This window comes from Equus przewalskii, chromosome 2 (genome assembly GCF_037783145.1).
Source record: "Equus przewalskii isolate Varuska chromosome 2, EquPr2, whole genome shotgun sequence".
NCBI classification, from domain to species: Eukaryota; Metazoa; Chordata; class Mammalia; order Perissodactyla; family Equidae; genus Equus; species Equus przewalskii.
Window position 1 is genome coordinate 104,891,121 of NC_091832.1, and position 19,535 is coordinate 104,910,655.

General features: G+C 40.1%; 1 protein-coding gene across 3 annotated transcripts in view; it reads right to left on the reverse strand.

The window, feature by feature from the left end:
* Nucleotides 1–19,535, reverse strand: part of AFG2A (AFG2 AAA ATPase homolog A) — a 309,664-nt gene that overhangs the window by 2,373 nt on the left and 287,756 nt on the right. The window contains exon 16 of one of the 3 annotated variants that reach the window (XR_011537212.1): nucleotides 3,448–3,569. The exons of the other annotated variants lie outside the window; for them this stretch is intronic. The gene's annotated coding sequence lies outside the window, so the exon portion shown is untranslated. The remainder of the gene's footprint in view (nucleotides 1–3,447; nucleotides 3,570–19,535) is intronic. 3 annotated transcript variants of the gene reach the window in all.

Here is a 19,535-nt window from a genome sequence, read left to right on the forward strand (position 1 = left end):
GTGCAAGGAGTGAAGCAATGGTGGCAAGGCTAAAAGTAGAAAGAAGAGTCACTGGAAGAGGCGGAGAGGACTGCATTTCCTATTGGCTGGTACAGCTCTAGCTCTCTCCCCGACACGGCACAGGGAAGGTTCCATTGTGTGGCTCCCTCCGCAGGCTAAGTGGAGTAGAGAAGTCACCAGCCCCGGGCTAGTGCCTTGTCTTGCACACTTCATAACTGAGACCGACTTCAGAGAATACTGGACCCAGTGCATAACGGCTAGGAACGTTTACTGAATACCTACCATCTGTGCTAGCCAATTACTAATGACTGTACTAATTAACTGCTATGTGACTAGTGTCCCCAGGTTTTGTATAATGCAGTGATGCCACTAATAGGGGGCACTGTGCAAAGTCTGATGGGAGCATGGCAAATGGAGTGGCCAGATGAGCACGTATGAGGTGGTGGTGGGCAGAGTTTTGACTAGAGTGCTGAAAAATGTTTGGATTAGATAGAAATGACCTTTAGAACCTCTGACAGACAATGACAAGAGAAACAGCAGCTGAATACTGGCTCTCAAGGACCTGATATGAAGGTGTCCTCCTCTGTGTTGAAGGAGCACAGCTTATCGCACTTCTGGGGTGGCAGAGGACTGCCTGAATACACCACTTTCTTTGATAAACATTATCCTGTTTTTTTTTATTTACAAGGGATGCCCTGAAGAACTAGTCAATTAGGCAATTCTTTCTGCCACTTTTATTTTCCTATCATATTTGCTTAGCAATATACAATCAGTAACAGAAACAGCACACTATTAATAATTAACCAGTCACTCTTTCATCAATCAACATCCACTGAATAGCTACTGTGTGAACAGCAACAACTAGGTGAGGCCAAGTGGAGGATTCAGAGATGTCTAAGACATAGTGTCTGTCTTCTGGTGCTCCCAAACCAGCAGGAGATGGACATCAGTGATGCGTGGCACGGTGTTAGAAGTACAACAGCAAGGCAGAAGGGAAGCGCTTCGGTATGACAAGAAGGAAGAAATTACTGCTTCATGAACCAACGTGGGAAGGATAGAATTTAGATATGCATATAGGAAAGGAAAGGGCATCTGAGCAGAAGGAACTAAGTGAGCAAAGAAACAGCAAGGTGGGGAGAAAGAGACCAGGGATTACGTTGATCTAGCCCGAGGAGCCAAAATGGAGAATTAAAAAAGAGAAAAAAAAAAGAGTAATTCTAGCACAAAATGTCATGAAAGATAAAAATGATAGTTTTCAGAAGTCACATGGGCCATAGTGACAGTGAAGGCTGGTCAGTGACAGTCATCTCTAAAGCTCTAAACCCAATTCACAAGCAGCTAATGCACAAGCAGCAGATGCACAAGCAGCAGACAGAGCATCACTCCTAGAGGTGTCTTTGTTTTTATCCTGTCCTTATGAAAGAGCTTCTTAGTAGAAATTCCAAAAGTAAAAGCATTGATTGGATTACTACTCTCCTAACCCAAATAAAAAGGTAGGTCTAAAAGTGGAAGTATTCTTAGGAGGTCCATTTTGTGATGGTTGGTTTCTATTTGCTCTGGGGTCCGTTACTTTGGCCTGAGTTCCAGATATCACACTTCCTCAAAACTGAGGCCGTCCTGCTCGGTCTCATGGCCCATGCCAACGTCCCCTTGAGATATTAGTGTATTTCCAGAGGAAGAAGTACTTCATGATCAAGTAAGTTTTAGGTAACAGTGTATATACTGTTTCCCACAATGCACAGCAGAATGTTGAAGATTTCTGTGAAGTCTAGCAACGAAGATCTGCTTAATTTTCTTTAACCCAGTGTTTCCCACAGAACTCTCCCCCATTCTGTTTTTGACAGAACACCCACGAATGACTATCTTTAGGGTTACTGGTGATCTCTAGCACACACTCTGGGGGATGCTAACCCACACCAAACAACTCAATCAAGGCACAACATGGCTCTAGCCTATCTCATGTCCTTTTTTCTTTTGCTCTCCCCTATTCCAGAACAGAGAGAAAAGAGAAAGGGCTGAGTAAGAGAGACTGGAGGAAGACTAGCTGAAAGAGGTCAAGAGGCAGGAGCTCCAGCATACACTTGTGCTCTGCAGATGTAAACAGTCGATACATGTTTGTTGAATTGAACTGAATAGTTCCTTAACTACAAACAAGTTTTCAAAAAGTACATGTTATAAGTATCTTTCTCATATTTGGCCAATATCTTGTAATATTTTTACTTATATTTCATATGACCTAGACTGTGTCAGTTATACTTAAGTTTTAGGAATAAAGTGTTTGGAATGATAAAGTCAATAACAAAAATTGTTTAACACTGTGAAATATGATCATCTTAAGCAATCTTTCAGTCTGAGGCACTACTTTGAATCTAGTTCTTTCCCTAGAAGTAATATAAATTAGAAATTTTAGCAAGAATACAAACATGCCTGTGTTGTTTTGAGGGATGCTGCCTCAGGTATCAAAAGTTATTACAAAGGGACAGGAGTTTGTTTTGCTGTGTTGTCAATGGAAAAAACTGCACCGTAATTGAGAAAGATTCCTCCAAATTTACAAACAATGCAGTAATATGTATTGGTTTAGAGAAATGAGATGGAAGCTTTTCTAAAAAAATTGTGCACATGGTGATCTATTCTCTCACTTCATGAAAGTAACCTGGCATCAGTTAATTGTTGAGGATTTTCTTTTCTGTACTAAGCTTTGGAAAGGTGAGGAGGTCTTTTCAGGTAAATTTGCCAATACATCTCTCCACTTGGGAATAAATACTATAGAAACTGAGAACAGCTTTCAATTTAAACTGGGACCTTTCCCATTACTATCTCTAAAGTTTGCAAGGAAACTTAATGAAATAAGTATACATATATGCGTGTATATATATGTCTACGGTGTATACAGGAACCACACAGTTTGTCATTCTGCTGACCTCACATTCGAACCCAGATGCAGTCTGGAACTGTTTCAGTGATGGGGGAATTCAGGTGAATTTTCCTGTGAGCCCACAGAAGAGCCTCACTGAGAAGATGTATAGATGAGAAGACAAATTTGAATCACAGACTGTCTGCAATGTTAAACTAACTCGTTTAGAAAGAAAACTCTTGGCACTTGAGCACCTTAACATCTTTGGTAAAAAGGATTTTGGAAGCTTCCCCCTAATCCCTTTACCATCTTGTCCTCTTCCCCCATAGGCTGCAGACTAGATCATTTAAATAAACTATTAGCCAACTACCAGTAAGGTTGCTTTCACCATTAGGCTGTAAAAGCAAAAATGCTTTGGCTGGCTCTGTAAAGTTGAGAGTGTGTATTCTGTGTTCTTTTGCAATTTTGACTAAAAAATTGATATCCAAACTTTTAAAATAAACATGTGCCTTGTTGCAACGCTGAAAATATTATCTGTTTGGGGAAATGAGAAAAGAAGATGAAAGACTGGCAGAGAGGGCCCAAGCTCTTACTGTCAGAGGTAGACTGAGACACATGGTTGTTTCAGGGACCCACGACACACATTTATTTAGTGCCAACATATCACAAGTTCTCTTTCTATTTGTTTACCAGTAATAATAGAGCCATCAGATATCTGAAAAATAACATAAAATAAGCAAGAACTCTCCATATGAAAGATTTAGGCATATTTGAGATGAGTTCCTAGAAGTTAGGAAGTGAAAAGATTTTTAATGAAAATGTTTAGAAATTCTCAAGACAAAGTCACTGAAGAAAAATAGTGACTGTCTTCAAATGCAGGGAATGTAACTCAGCAATGAAAGCAAAGGGACACATGAGTAGGAATATTCATGCTAGGCTTGCCTGCTGAGAAAGCAGGGCCTCAGCACAACAGTCCAGCAGTAACTGGATTACGTGAGACAACCGCACTTGTGAGGGGTGTGGGGAAGCAACTTCCCAGGATGAGAAGGCTCTTGACCATTGAACCTTGGGAAATCTAATTACCTCACTTTTAAATGCAAAAGGGCAAAAGAGGCAATTGTGCAGAATTCTGAATGCCACGAAGAATAAGAACAATGTCTTACTTCACTGTGGAAAAAAAATGAAACCTCTTACACATAGCCTACAGTTCTTTCCCTCAATCCACAAGACAAGAGAGTTTAAACAGGTGGCTCAGCTTAGCAAAAAAGAAATAGGCGTACTGGGAAAATTAAAACCAACATGGTTTCTAAGCGGGCAGTAATAATTTTTTAAAATGACGTGATAAAGAATAATAGTCAAGTCAAAGACTGTTTACCAAAAACTAATCAAACAGGAAGGAAAACCTGAAAATGTTGGGGGGTCGGCCCGGTGGCACAGCGGTTAAGTTTACACGTTCTGCTTCAGCGGCCCGGGGTTTGCCAGTTTGGATCCTGGGGTACAGACATGGCACCGCTTGGCACGTTGTGCTGTGGTAGGCGTCCCACATATAAAGTAGAGGAAGATGGGCACGGATGTTAGCTCAGGGCCAGTCTTCCTCAGCAAAAAGAGGATTGGCAGTAGTTAGCTCAGAGCTAATCTTCCTCAAAAGAAAAGAAAATGTCGGGCACTATTTTGGGTATTCGTGTCTCCTGTGCTACAAACCTGCTCTTGTTCTCTTCAGTTTCACAGTAGCACTACCTTCTTTTCTGGTGCATTCAGCGATTAGAAACCCAGTAGTGAATTAAAGCACAGTTACTTCCATTTCCAGGAGAGGCCTGGGTAGTACCTGTGCTTCTTTTCTATTGACTGTAAACAGATGACAATAATGACAAACATACCCACAATGGCATGTGATGTTGGGAAGAGGGGAGGCTGCTGCAAGTGGGTCTATGGAGTAGGGGAACTATGAGCTGCTCACCTGCAAGAGGGATGCTGAAATTCTAACATAACCCTCACCACTAAGTTCCTCCCTCTCTGGGGTTATCTGTATCTTCCAAGAAAGGCGGAAGGTTAACAAAGATCTGACCATGCCTTAACCAACTAAAGTTCTGCCTGATTCTGTGACCCCACCCTGTAGGCACAGGGAGCACTCAGATCTGTGGAGAAAAAGAAGTCAGAAGTTTTAAATATGTAAGAAGAGGAAGCTTATTTATAGGGTGACCTTAGATGATGAGAAAAGTGGCTCTGGATAGCTGAATTCATATGTTTTGTTTAATCAGCACATGGCAAGATGCTAAAAATTTCATAGGGAAACTACAGTGGCATCCTAGGGATTGCAATTTATGATTACAAGGATCGCCATGCAGCAATTTCGCGCATGAGTAGGTGAACCGCACAGTTTAGAGCAGACCACTTGCAGAGATGGAGCTGGAGAAGAGAGCCACCCCAGCCCTTTCTCGGGCAGCTGTGCTCAGAATCCACGCAGAGGCAGAGTTGCTCTCTCCAGGTCCTGAGGCCGCAGCCGCTGCTCCCGCTGTTTGGCATGAAGAAAGCACGCCTTCCAGTGAGGCCTAAATGTGCTTTTCAGCTTCTTTGTATTTCAAGTGTACTAAATAGCTTTAAAGAATCCACCGAAAGAAATGGGCTGCAGTGCTTTAAAAAGTCTTAGGTATTTTCAAGAAAGTGGTTTTGTTAAAAGCATCTTCTGTCCGGAACACCTGTGACCTGTAGAGCTTAATTGGGCTGCAGCTGGCGCTGATTGTGGCGCAGCCGCTGGCGGCCCGGGGCTGATATTGTGTGGCTCCCGCTCACCCGCCCTCTCGCTTTTCTTTTCACTTTCACAGCCCTGTGACCTCCTTCCCCTGTGTGTCTGAGGGATTAGGAACCCAGTAGAGAGTGGTGTCCTGCTGTTTGCGAATAGCATGCACTGGAGGTGCTTCAAGGAGGAGGCTACCTGGGAGATTATGTGCTCATGTGGATGCTGAGGGCCCATTCTCCCCTGCCCCATTGAGACGCGCTGAAAGGTAGCTGAATGGCCGGGCATGAAAGCTGTGACTGAAGGGAGCACAGCAGGTTCCTGGCCATAGAGCAGCAGATGGAAGTCAGACTGTCACAGGCGCAAATGGCCAAGGGCGCCCTGAACTGCCAAGAAAGCAGCTCAGAACGTAAAACAGGGCTGAAGAAGGGAATGCAGAGTGGAAGCAAGCGGCACTTTTAAAAATCCATTAAAATGCCACCTCACTGAAAAACTTTCACGTGGTGAGGCTAGAAGTGAGGGTTCTGGAGGACAAATTTTCAGATTTAAGGAATTTCCTAACTATTGCTCTTGGGCTAAATTCCCTTGGATTATCTGCAAAATAAGCTTTATGATAATTAATCCAACTGAGATTGTGTTAAAGTCATACTATCTAGGAATGCCATCCATAGTACTGAGTCAAAAGGAAGTAAGAACTTCTGTAAAGACACATTCAAAGCCTAATGACATTAAATAAGAGGGAAAACAACCCTGGCTTGCTTAATTTTGCTGACTTAAAGTTATTTTGAGGTCTCCAAAATATATAGCTGAAGTATATGTACATGCAATGTATAACCTTTCATATTACTTGCATGGAGAAACCCATAATAGTTTTTGCTTTTTTAAAAAAATGTACAAACGAATTGATCATTCCACAGAGCTTTGGGGCTGGAAAGATCTGAAGTTTTTATTCTTATTATTTCTACAACCATCTGCAGCTGCAGGAATTTTAAATGTTTGTAACATTAATTGAACCATAACAAGCTAAAAAGGAGTGTTTTTAGTTTTGAAAAGACTCCCCCTCGTTACAGCAATGGAAAGAACAGGAGCCCTGTGGTAGGGAAGGAGAGGGAGGAGAGGGCAGACAGATGTCAGGAACCCCCTATTCGTTGATTTATTCAAGAAATCTTTATTGACCACCTACAAGGTACCAAGCCCTGGGGAATACAGCTGTGAAGAAAACGAAGTCCCACTTTCATGGAACAAGATGTGCACAGTACTGGTTAATCTATTTACTCTCCAAGGTTCAGTGGGAATGTTTCCAGGGGAGGCATTCCCTGAGGCAACTTCACCACCTCCCCAGGCCTTCCTGCTGCAGGATCACTTGTTTTATGGTCTGGTAGCAGCCGGCGTTATCCTGTCACATCACAACTGTCAGGCTATATAGAGTTATTTGTGCTAAATGTCTATCTCTCTCAATAGACTAGAAGTTCCACAAAAGCCTTCTGGCCTTGGTCCTGCTCTACTTCCCAAACATACAGGTTAGCATGTTCCTTGACCTTTAAGAGTCTACAAAAATTTCTCCTGCTGAGGTCAACTTTGAGCAGAGATATAAACCAGTTTTTGCCTTTTTAAAACACACACACACACACACACACACACACACACGTGTGTGCAGTTCCTGCTGTGACAATTGCACCCAAGGTAATTGTCTACTATGGATTAAAAAGCAAAAATGTCTTGGGCACAATGGGTCACCCTAAGTTGAGGTGTGTATCTGTGAGCTCTTGTGGGGCTGATGACCAAGCTATGGCCAGAAAGCCAGTGGAGACCCAGAAGAGGCATCAAACTTTGGTTAAAGCACCCAGGAATAGGAGAGTTTGAGGTTGGCCCCGGGCAAAGAGAAGGGCAGGCGAGGGCATGTTCTTGGGAAAGGAGACCAAGCAAAGTTCAGCTAGCTCTAAGACGCCTCTCCAGGTCTGAAGGTTTGACCCTCCCTGCCAGTGTTATGGGAGCTTGGGAGGCGGGGCCTGGGGGAAGGGGGTAGGCAGGGTGTTAAGCCAGTTTTAACACACCTTATGTTTCCTCATCCGTCAGTTGAATTCCCTGCCAGCCCCTACATCTTGCCCCACCAATGCACATAAAAATGCCTCCTTTGAAACTCTGTAGATGCAGGGTTGCCCTGGGTAGCCTTCTTTGGATCTTGTCTAGCTTGGGATTCTGGACTCTTTAAGCACTCGGAATGGAATATTTGGGAGTTAGAACTTTTTGCACCTTTACACCAAGTATTTTTTTAGATATACTTGACATATAAAATTAGTTTCAGGTGTATAACATAATGATTCGACACATGTATATATTGTGAAATAATCACAATATAACATCCATCACCACACGAGTTACAAATTTTTTATTCTTGTGAAGAGAACTTTTAAGATCTATTCTCTTAGAAACTTTCAAATATACAATACAGTATTATTGATTATAGTCACCATGCTGTACATTTACAGGACTTATTTTATAACTGGAAGTTTCTACCTTTTGACCTTCACCCCTTTCACGCCCCCTACGCTTGGTCTGAATCTATAAGGAGCTCCTTTCTCATTTCCCATTCTCTTAGCAGCTGCAGGCTGGTCCAGCCTGATCAGCAGCCTTGCTTGGCATCCCTAAAATCATTTAAGAGTATAGTCTGGTGTTAATGGCTATCTGTGTTAAGTAGAAAAAAATGACTGGACAATCTGCAGTGAGCTAAGGGGCACCTGAAGATAGATCCTGGTGAGCAAACATTAAATATACCGTTAGCATGTAACAGGGAGTGAGAAGACAATATGATTATTTATCTTACACTTATTTTATGGATGTTATTCTCATTGACAGTAGCATTGTCCTGAAAGAAAGGAAAGCTCTGAGGGATCTCGTCAAGATGGTGGCGTAGGCAGACTGAACTCATCTCCTCCCACGAATACAACCAGGTTACAACTATTTTTGGAAAAATTACCCTGGAGAGAAAACTGAAAACTGGATAAAAAGAACCCCCCACAACAAGGGACAGTCATGACTAACGCGGAAGAGGCAGAAATTCCTTCTGGAGAGGAAAAAAGCCACCTTTGGGAGCAGCGGAGCGTCTCAGCTGGCCAGGCGGGAGACACCCTAAGGTACGCAGCCCTCCCTGAGGAGTGAGGTCTGGAGCAGGGGCCGATACTGCTATAAGCATCCTTTGGACTCAGCCCAACTGAGACGGAGGTCTTACTGTCTGGTTTGCTGGCTATTAAATGCAGTGAGGATATCCCCAGAAAAGCTATTGGCCGAAAGCCGAAAAGAGCCGGGTCTTAAAGGGCCCACGCACAAACTCACTCATTGCAGCAACCTAAAATCACCAGAGAGAAGGCTGACAATTCTTTGGTGAAACGAGACTCACCTGGTGGGTTCTGGGTGCATCTGGTGAGAGGGGAGGGACCTCTCCAGAGACTGAGACATTGGTGGGGGCCATTGTTCTGAACTGGTCCAGGCATGCTGACACAGACTCCGTGGGTGCCACTGAGGTTCATCCCTTGGCCTCTTAGGCCAGGGGTCTGCCACGCCCACTACAGCACAGATTTAATCCAGTTCAGCCAGGGCAGGCAACCCGCCCTAGGGACTGGCCCCACCTAACAGCAAGCCCTCAGGCTACTTTTCAGCCTGCATTGACTGGGTGCCTTGATCTTCTACAGGCAGGCAAGGGTGTCTGCCTCTGTGGGGCAGGTGAATTCTGAGGACCAGGTGAACTGTGGGGGACATTGGTGGAGAGGGGGGGCCTCTGCAGCATGGCATTGGGGTACGCTCCAGGGGGTTGAGAAGTGTGCATGGACCAGGACTGTCAATGGTGTGTGCAGTCAGGTGAGGCTCATCAGCCGCAGAAGACCTGTGCTTCACAAATAGCCATAAAAAGGATCAGCCCCACCTTCCAGAGCCTGAAACAATTGAGTGCTCCCGTGCCTAGGGGCATCCCCACTCAGCTGCACTCCTAAGAGAACTGAAAACAGCCTTGTAGGCCTGAGGCCTATCACAACTGTAAGCCCCTGAGCCTAGCAACCAGCTACACTGGGTGCCAACCCAATTAAGGAAAATTGCGACAGGAGTGTGCTGACAGACTTTGTAGCCAACAGTGCTGAGGCTCCCCAAACCGGATTTACAAACAGCTGGCCAGGGAAGGAAAGACTAGACTCCCTGGGTACCTGCAGTGGAAGAAACCCTGCCACAGCAGAAGGACACAAGTAGCCCACAAAGGGGTCACTCCTGGATCTTCTGGACTGGTGCTGAGACGGAAGCACACTGCTGGGCCTCATAAGGCATCTCATACATAAGGCCACTTCTCCAAAATCAGAAGACATAGCTGACTCACCTAATACATAGAAATAAGCACAGAGAAAGAGGCATACGGAGGAGACAAAGGAATACTTTCCAAGCAAGGGAACAAGACAAAACCCCAGAAAAAGGACTAAATGAAACAGAAAAAAGCGACCTACTCGACAAAGAGTTCAAACAAAATATCATGAGGATGTTCACTGATATTGGGAGAAAACTGGACGAACACAGTGAGCACATCAGCAAAGAACTGGAAGATATAAAAAACAAAAAACAATCAGAAATGAAGAATACAACACTGGAAATGAGAAATTCACTAGAGGCACTGAATAGCAGAGTAGAGGATGCAGAAGAACGGATCAGTGAGCTAGACAAAAGACTAGAGGAAATCACCCAAGCAGAACAGGAAAAAGAAAAAAGAATTAGACAGAATGAGAACAGTCTAAGGGAACTCTGGGACAATATCAAGCTAACATTCAGATTATAGGTGTCCCAGAAAGAGAAGAGAGAGACAAAGGGGCAGAAAATTTATTTGAAGAAACAATAGATGAAAATTTTCCTAATCTGAGGAAGGAAACAGACATCCAAGTTCAGGAAGCAAAGAGAGCTCCAAACAAGATAAGCCCAAAGAGGCCCACACCAAGACATATTATAATTAAAATGTCCAAAATTAAAGATAAAGAGAGACTCCTAAAAGCAGCAAGAGAAAGGCCACAAGTGACATATAAAGGGAAGCCCATCAGGCTATCAGTGGACTTCTCAGCCGAGACACTAGAGGCGAGAAGAGAATGACACGATGTATTTAAAGTGCTAAAAGGAAAAAACCTACAGCCAAGAATACTCTATCCATCAAGGTTGTCATTCAGATTGAAGGAGAGATAAAGAGCTTCCCAGAAAAGCAAAAATTAAAGGAGTTTATCACCAAGAAACCAGTTCTACGAGAAATGCTGAAAGGACTTATTTAAGTGGGAAAGCAATGACCACAAATAGAGATTAAAAAAATATTATCAAAAAACCAAAACAACAACAACAAAAAACCCAGGCAATAAAATCAGTTGTAAAGGTAAAAATATAGTAAAGCTAGCAGATTAACTACCTGTGAAGATAATATGAAGGTTAAAAGACAAATGTACTAAAATCACCTATTTCAATGATAAGACGGTAATCGATGGACACACACTAAACAAGAGACTATATATGATTTGAAAAACATAAAATGTGGGAGGAGGGGAGTGAAAAAGTAGAGCTTTTAGAAAAAGGTCAAGCTAAAGAGTCTATCAACTTGATATAGACTGTTATATACATAGAATATTAAATAGGATCCTCATGGTAATCACAAATCAGAAACCTATAATAAACAAGCAAAAAAGTAAGACAGAAGAAATCAAACATATTACTAAAGATAGCCATCAAACCACAAGGGAAGAGAGCAAGAGAAAAAGACAGGAACAGAGAACTACTAAAACACCCAGAAAAATAAAGTAACAAAATGGCAATAAATAATATTCATCAATAGCTACTTTAAACGTCAATGGACTAAATGCTCCAATCAAATGCCACAGGGTGGCCAATTGGATAAAAAAACAAGACCCATGTATATGCTGCATACAAGAGACACACTTAAGACCTAAAGACACTCACAAACTGAAAGTGAAAGGATGGAAAAAGGTATTCCATGCAAATAGCAAAGAAAAGAGAGTGGGGGTAGCAATACTTATATCAGACACAATAGACTTTAAAACAAAAACTGTAACAAGAGACAAAGACGGGCACTACATAATGATAAAGGGAACAATCCAACAGGAAAATATAACATTTGTAAAAATATCAATGCACCCAACATAGGAGCACCTAAATATATAAAGCAATTATTAACAGACATAAAAGGAGAAATAGATAGTAACACAATAATAAATAATAGTAGGGGACTTTGACACTCCACTTACACCAATGGATAGATCATCCAAACAGAAGATCAATAAGGAAACACTGGCCTTAAAGGACATACTAGACCAGATGGACTTAGTAGATATATACAGAACATTCCATCCAAAAACCACAGAATATACATTCTTTTCAAATGCACATGGAACATTCTCCAGGACTGATCACATATTAGGACACGAAACAAGTCTCAATAAATTTAAGAAGATCAAAATAATACCATGCATCTTTTCTGACCACAAAGGTATGAAACTAGAAATCAACTACAGGAAGAAAACCAGAAAAGCCACAAAAATGTGGAGATTAAACCAAGTGCTACTGAACAACGATTGGGTCAATGAAGAAATCAAAGGAGAAATCAAAAAATTCCTGGAGACAAATGAAAATGAAAATACGACATGTCAAAATCTGTGGGATACAGCAAAAGTGGTTCTAAGGGGGAAGTTTATAGCAATTCAGGTCTACTTCAACAAAGAAGAAAAATCCCAAATAGATAATCTAAAAGTGCATCTAAAGGTACTAGAAAAAGAACAACAAAGCCAAAAATCAGCAGAAGGAAGGAAATAATAAAAATCAGAGCAGAAATAAATGAAATAGAGACTAAAAAAAACTAGAAAAAATTAATGAAATCAAGAGCTGGTTCTTCGAAAAGATAAACAAAATTGACAAACCTTTAGCTAGACTCACCAAGAAAAAAAGAGAGAAGGCTCAAATAAATAAAATCAGAAATGAAAGAGGAGAGATTACAACGGACACCTCAGAAATACAAAAGATAATAAGAGAATACTATGAAAAGCTATATGCCAACAAATTGGATAATCTAGAAGAAATGGCTAAGTTCTTAGAAACATACAAGCTTCCAAAACTGGACCAAGAAGAAGTAGAAAATTTGAATAGACTGATCACCAGTAAGGAGATCGAAACAGCAATCAAAAACCTCCCAAAAGATAAAAGTCCAGGACCAGATGGCTTCCCTGGTGAATTCTACCAAACATTCAAAGAAGACTTAATACCTATCCTTCTCAAACTCTTCTAAAAAACTGAAGAGGAGGGGAGGCTTCCTAATTCATTCTACAAAGCCAACATTATCCTGACGTGAAAACCAGACAATGACAACACAAAAAAACGAAGTTACAGGACAATATCACTGATGAACATCAATGCAAAAATCCTCAACAAAGTACTAGAAAATCGAATACAACATTACATTAAAAAGATCATACATCATGATCAAGTGGGTTTCATTCCAGGGATGCAGGGATGGTTCAACATCTGCAAATCTATCAATGTGATATATACCACATTAACAAAGTGAAGAAGAAAAATCACATGATCATCTCAATAGATGCAGAGAAAGCATTTGACAAGATACAGTATCCATTTATGATAAAAACTCTAAATAAAATGGGTATAGAAGGAAAATACCTCAACATAATAAAGGCCATATATGACAAACCCACAGCAATTACCATTCTCAACAGAGAAAAACTGAAAGCTATCCCTTTAAGAACAGGAACCAGACAAGGAAGCCCACTGTCACCACTCTTATTTAACATAGTAATGGAAGTCCTAGCCAGAGCAATCAGGCAAGAAAAAGAAATAAAAGGGATCCAGATTGGAAAAGAAGTGAAACTGTCACTCTTTGCAGACGACATGATTTTATATCTAGAAAACCCTAAAGAATCCACTAAAACAGTTTTAGAAACAATAAAGGAATACAGTCAAGTCGTGGGATACAAAATCAATGTACAAAAATCAGTTGCATTTCTATACACTGACAACAAAGTAGCAGAAAGAGAAATTAAGAATACAATCCCATTTACAATTGCAACAAAAAGCATAAAATACCTAGGAATAAACTTAACCAAAGAGGTGAAAGATCCGTACACTGAAAACTATAAAACGTTGTTGAAAGAAATCGAAGAAGACACAAAGAAATGGAAAGATATTCCATGCTCTTGGATTGGAAGAATTAACATCGTTAAAATGTCCATACTTCCTAAAGCAATCTATAGATTTAATGCAATCCCTATCAAAGTTCCAACAAGATTTTTCACAGAAATAGAACAAAGAACCCTAAAATTTATATGGAACAACAAAAGACCCCGAATAGTCAAAGGATTCCTGAGAGAAAAGAACAAAGCTGGAGGTATCACAGGATTCCTGAGAGAAAAGAACAAAGCTGGAGGTATCACACTCCCTGATTTCAAAATATACTACAAAGCCATAGTAACCAAAACAGCATGGCACTGGCACAAAAACAGACACACAGATCAATGGAACAGAATCGAGAGCCCAGAAATAAACCCACACATTTATGGACAGCTAACATTTGACAAGGGAGCCGAGCATACGATGGAGACAGGAGAGTCTCTTCAATAAACAGTGTTGGGAAAACTGGACAGCCACATGCAAAAGAATGAAAGTAGACCATTCCCTTACACCATGCACAAAAATCAACTCAAAATGGATTAAAGAATGTAAGACCTGAAACCATGAAACTTCTAGAAGAAAACATAGGTAGCATGTTCTTTGACATCGGTCTTAGCAGCATATTTTCAAGTACCATGTCTGACCAGGCAAGTGAAACAAAAGAAAAAATGAACAAATGGGACTACATCAAACTAAAAAGCTTCTGCACAGCAAAGGAAACCATCAACAAAATGAAAAGACAACCTAACAATTGGGAGAAGATGTTTGCACACCATATATCAGATAAGGGGTTAATATCCAAAATATACAAAGAACTCATACAGCTCAACAACAAAAAAACCAACAACTCAATTAAAAAATGGGCAAAAGATTTGAACAGAGATTTCTCCACAGAAGATATATGGATGGCCAACAAGCATAGGAAAAGATGCTCAACATCATTAGCTATCAGAGAAACGCAAATCAAAACTACAATGAGGTATCACCTCACTCTGGTCAGAATGGCTATAATTAATAATACAGGAAACAACAAATGTTGGAGAGGATGTGGAGAGATGGGAACCCTTGTACACTGCTGGTGGGAGTGCAAACTGGAGCAACCACTATGGAAAGCAGTATGGGGTATCCTCAGAAAATTAAGAATAGATCTACCATATGATCCAGCTATCCTACTGCTGGGTATTTATCCAAAGAACTTGATAACGGAAAGGTATAAAGATACCTGCACCCCTATGTTCACTGAAGCATTATGCACAATACCCAAGACTTGGAAGCAACCTAGGTGCCCATGAAAGGACCAATGGATAAAGAAGATGTGGTATTTATACACAATGGAATACTACTCAGCCGTAAGAAACGATGAAATCTGGCCATTTGTGACAACATGGATGGACCTTGAGGGTATTATGCTGAGTGAAACAAGTCAGAGGGAGAAAGTCAAATACTGTATGATCTCACTCATAAGTAGACGATAAAAACAACGACAAACAAACACATAGCAACGGAGAATGGATTGGTGGTTACCATGGGAGAAGCAGGGAGACAGCAAAAAGGTTCATTAGGCTCACATGTGAGGGGATGGACTATAATTAGTTTTTGGGTGGTGAACATGATGTAATCTACACAGAATTCGAAATATATTATGATGTACAAACGAAAGCTATATAATGTTATAATCCAATGTTACTGGAATTAAAAATAAATAAATAAAAAGAAGAAAGGAAAGTTCTTCTTTCTCTCTAGCACATAAATAAAAATGGATTTATATTAAGTGATATCCCCATCAAATACGATATTCTAAAACATCCAGTATATATTCACATATCTTCTCTATTTTTACATTTTTAAGGTGGTCTCTGTTTCTTCTGACTGAGAATATTTATGTTGCTTATAAGCCATTGTTTAGAAGCTCACAAGATATTATTTTGTTTTAAATTAAAATAGTAATAAAGCAACATTATCTTATTTGTTACAATGAATTGGATGTTATTTCAAACAGCACTTCACCAGTTTTGGGTGTTTACTGGCCATATAAAAAAGGGTCCTTAACCTGGGGTCCATGGATATCTAGGTGTGTCTAAGAATATACTGAAACCTATGAAAACTTTTATGTGTATATGTATTTTTATAGAGACAGGATTCAATGTTTTCATCATATTCTAAAAAGGAACCATAACTACAAAAGGGTTAAGAACCACTGCTCTATAGTAACTATATTTCAGACTTTCTTAAATCCTATGAATGCTTCATAACAATATTATCTTCCCCTTTCCAGATGACCGAGGCCAGAATGTAATTTGGCTAGAATTATCCTAGTTGGGGAGTATAGGAGTTACAAAGTGGAGTTGATCATAGTAAAGGTGAGTTGTTTTTACATTCTTAGATATTCCTCTTGTACCCTAGAAAAATTCAACAGCCGCCCCTAGGTATAACAAAATGCTTGTTTAGATCTTTACTGACATGAAGAGGAAGCTAAAGACCTATATCCTATTTCATATATTAAAAAAAAAAAAAAGCTAAGGTAATACGACACTAAGACTGAAAACTTAAGCACACTAGTTAAGGAATGCAAAACGAAGTTCCCAAGATAAGATTAGAAATTACAAGTGGCATGTGCTAACTATGTGTAATTTTAGTTAACCCTTAGTGAATTTTTAAATTTAAATACATTTAGGTTTTGATGTTTAGTCATAACATTACATACTGGGTATTTAGAAACTGAGGGAGTTGTTTCCTTATCTGCAAAATTATATGGCCTGTGGTCTTACAAGGAGTGAAACGCACTTTGAACTCTATTTCCTGCATGTCCATTAAAAGGAAAAGAAAATCACTGATTATACTGATTTGAAAGCCAATAGTGAGATACAGCTCCTGCTTTTTAATAACAAAAAATTATATATGTGATGTAATTTAAAGGAAATTACACTCGTAAAAGCCATCTTGGACAATCACTTTCATTACAGTTACTCTTAGTCCAGGTCAAGGTGGAGAATAAAGATGGGTCAGTTTATGCAGGCTTTACCCAAAACATTCACATGTTTTTCTCTTCTGATCATTAAGTCTATTACTTAATGGACTATGAAACCTAAACATTTTTTCTTAACTACTGTTACCCAAACTCCTTTGCAGGAATTCTAGTGAGAGAACAAGGTTTGTGTCAAGTTCAGCAATGAAAAAAGCCAGAAAGACTCCTAAGGAAAGATTGAAAAATGTCTACTTGTAAAGACTAAACTAAAAACTATGAGAAAGGCCATAACAGCAATCCAAAGATATGGAAAGCGTTGTGGAAAAAGAGGGTAGAGGAAACTACTTGTTGATAATGAAACAGTCACGTTTAAAAGAAATTTTATTAAAAGGATCATTAAATTATCACTTGATGGGATTGTTTTGGTATCAGAAATACAGCAGTCAGTATATTTAAAGAGCTACTGGTGAAGTTTTAAAGCATAGATTATTCAAGTTTTTAAAATCTAAAGATGTAAAATTGAGTGAATTTGAGTATGTGTATTTAGTAAATCTCAGGACTATATTCATACGTTTTGCTTCATCATTTTAAACTAGGTAAATTTTCCTCAGATTTCTATCCATCAAAAACGTATCATTGGAAAGAGACCAGTAGCTATTTCTAATTGAGTAGAATGTTTTTTTCACAGAGATGAGTCAACTGGACACAAGGGCATTAAGATACAATGGAACTATTTTGCAATCTTAGTCAATGTATTCTTTATTATGAATGATAAAATATACACATAAAAGCACCCTATAATGTTGTAAATAGGAGAAAATTGAAGCAAGTGCCAAGGATTTCTTCTTAAGGGCTATATTTTTCTTTCTTTCTTTTTTTGTCTTGTTTTTTGCTGGGAAAGATTCACCCTGTGCTAACATCTGTTGCTAATTTTCCCTCTCCCCTTCTTTTTTTTTCCCTCCCCAAAGTTCCAGTACATAGCTGTATATTCTAGTTGTAAGTCCTTCTGGTTCTTCTATGTGAGCTGCCACCACAGCATAGAAACTGATAGACGAATGGTGTGGTTCTGCGCCTGGGAACGAAACCTGGGCCACTGAAGTGGAGCCCATGGAACTTTAACCACTAGGCCATCAGGGCTAGCCCACGGCTATACTTTTTCATTTGGAGATCTAATCACAAAAGGTTAATTAGGCTGCATTTTGATAACAGGTACCTCCATTTTAGCATGTGGGCATCTAACTGGAAATAAACCCATACCATCTTTGATACAGTGTGTTCAAGATAAGTTTTGTATACATTTTACAATTACACTGGCAAATGTGAGAGTCAGGAGAAATTCTGAATTATTTTACAAGTCCATCCTGCTCTTAACCACCAACTCTGTTCTCTTTGAAATAAACATACCTACATTCATATGTATGAACATATATGTGTGTATACACACAAACACTCATTTGCAGATGAAATATAAGTTTACAAGATGTGGTGTGCGTTTAAGCACTGTATTAAAGTGCGAAGCACATTTTACCACAAGTAGTTCTGAAACCCAGCATTTGTGAATCTTTTCAAATTAACTGGGCTGTTAAGATCCATCATTATGGCAGCAACCCAGCATAGCTGTACCTTTGACAAAAGAATTCTGTAATAAAACGAGATTTTACATGCTGAAACAAAACACTGTAAAATATCTTTCTGCCAAGTGCTCATTTTAGGAATATTTGTGGAATTTAAAACCCCCATACACATACACAAATGTTCCTATGGAAGATTATGCTAAGTTTTGGTTAACCTCAGAATTATTAAATTTTTATAGCAATCTTTTAATGAACACTTTTGCTTTATCTTCTTTAAGAAACCCAAGTCCTGAAAAGGCTTTAAGGCCATGTATTCTTTAATCGCCATAACAAACACGATCGGGGGGGGGGCTGATGAGTAGTTTTCACACTACATTTGTGAATGCCTCTGAGCAAGGTGGACTAAATTCTGCCTCAGCTTCTCTTATGTCTCCAAACATGTGCAATCAGTTGTGACATCTGCTGTATATTAGGGCTCAATTGCTAGGGACAGAGACCCAATTTGAATCAAAACGGGGAATTTATTATTAGGGCATTATTTGATCTAACAGAATCTAGGCACAGGGTGTGGCTGGGCCTCAGCAGACCAACTGGAACCAGGGACTGCAATGCTATCAGAATTCTCTCTCTATAATTTTGATCTTTTCTCTCTGTACTTCAGTTTTATTCCTCTCTCGCTACAGACTGGTTCTCCCCACATGGTAGAAAACATGGCAATGCACAGCTTCTCTGTTTTATATCTTACAGCTTTAGCTACCAGAAAGTCCTCCTTTTCTCAGTTCCAGTAGCCAAAACTCCTGTGGAAAGTCTCTGAGTGGCCTGGTTCAGTCACAGTGGCAATGGAAGGCATACTATGATGGGGCCAAATTGAGACAGGTCATTTCCCCTGCACCAATCAACTGTATGTGTGTCATCAGTCACATTGTGATGACATGCAACTCTGTAATTTCTTAGGGGGAGGAGGTGAAGATCCTTGGGAGGGCTGGAAGTATAGATGATTTGAGGCAGGCCTAGGTTGGTGAGTTGAGGGAATTGAGATGGGGGATGTAAAAAGTGCCGTTTATCCTTCTCTATGTATATGCAAACTTGTGTTGCTTATACATTGCTTCCTCTCAAATGCTGTCTTGGCAACACATTACCTCAAAACATTCTGTTGAAAGGTTGCCATTCTGGGACTTGCGCCCAGTGGTGCAACTGTGCCCCTGCTCC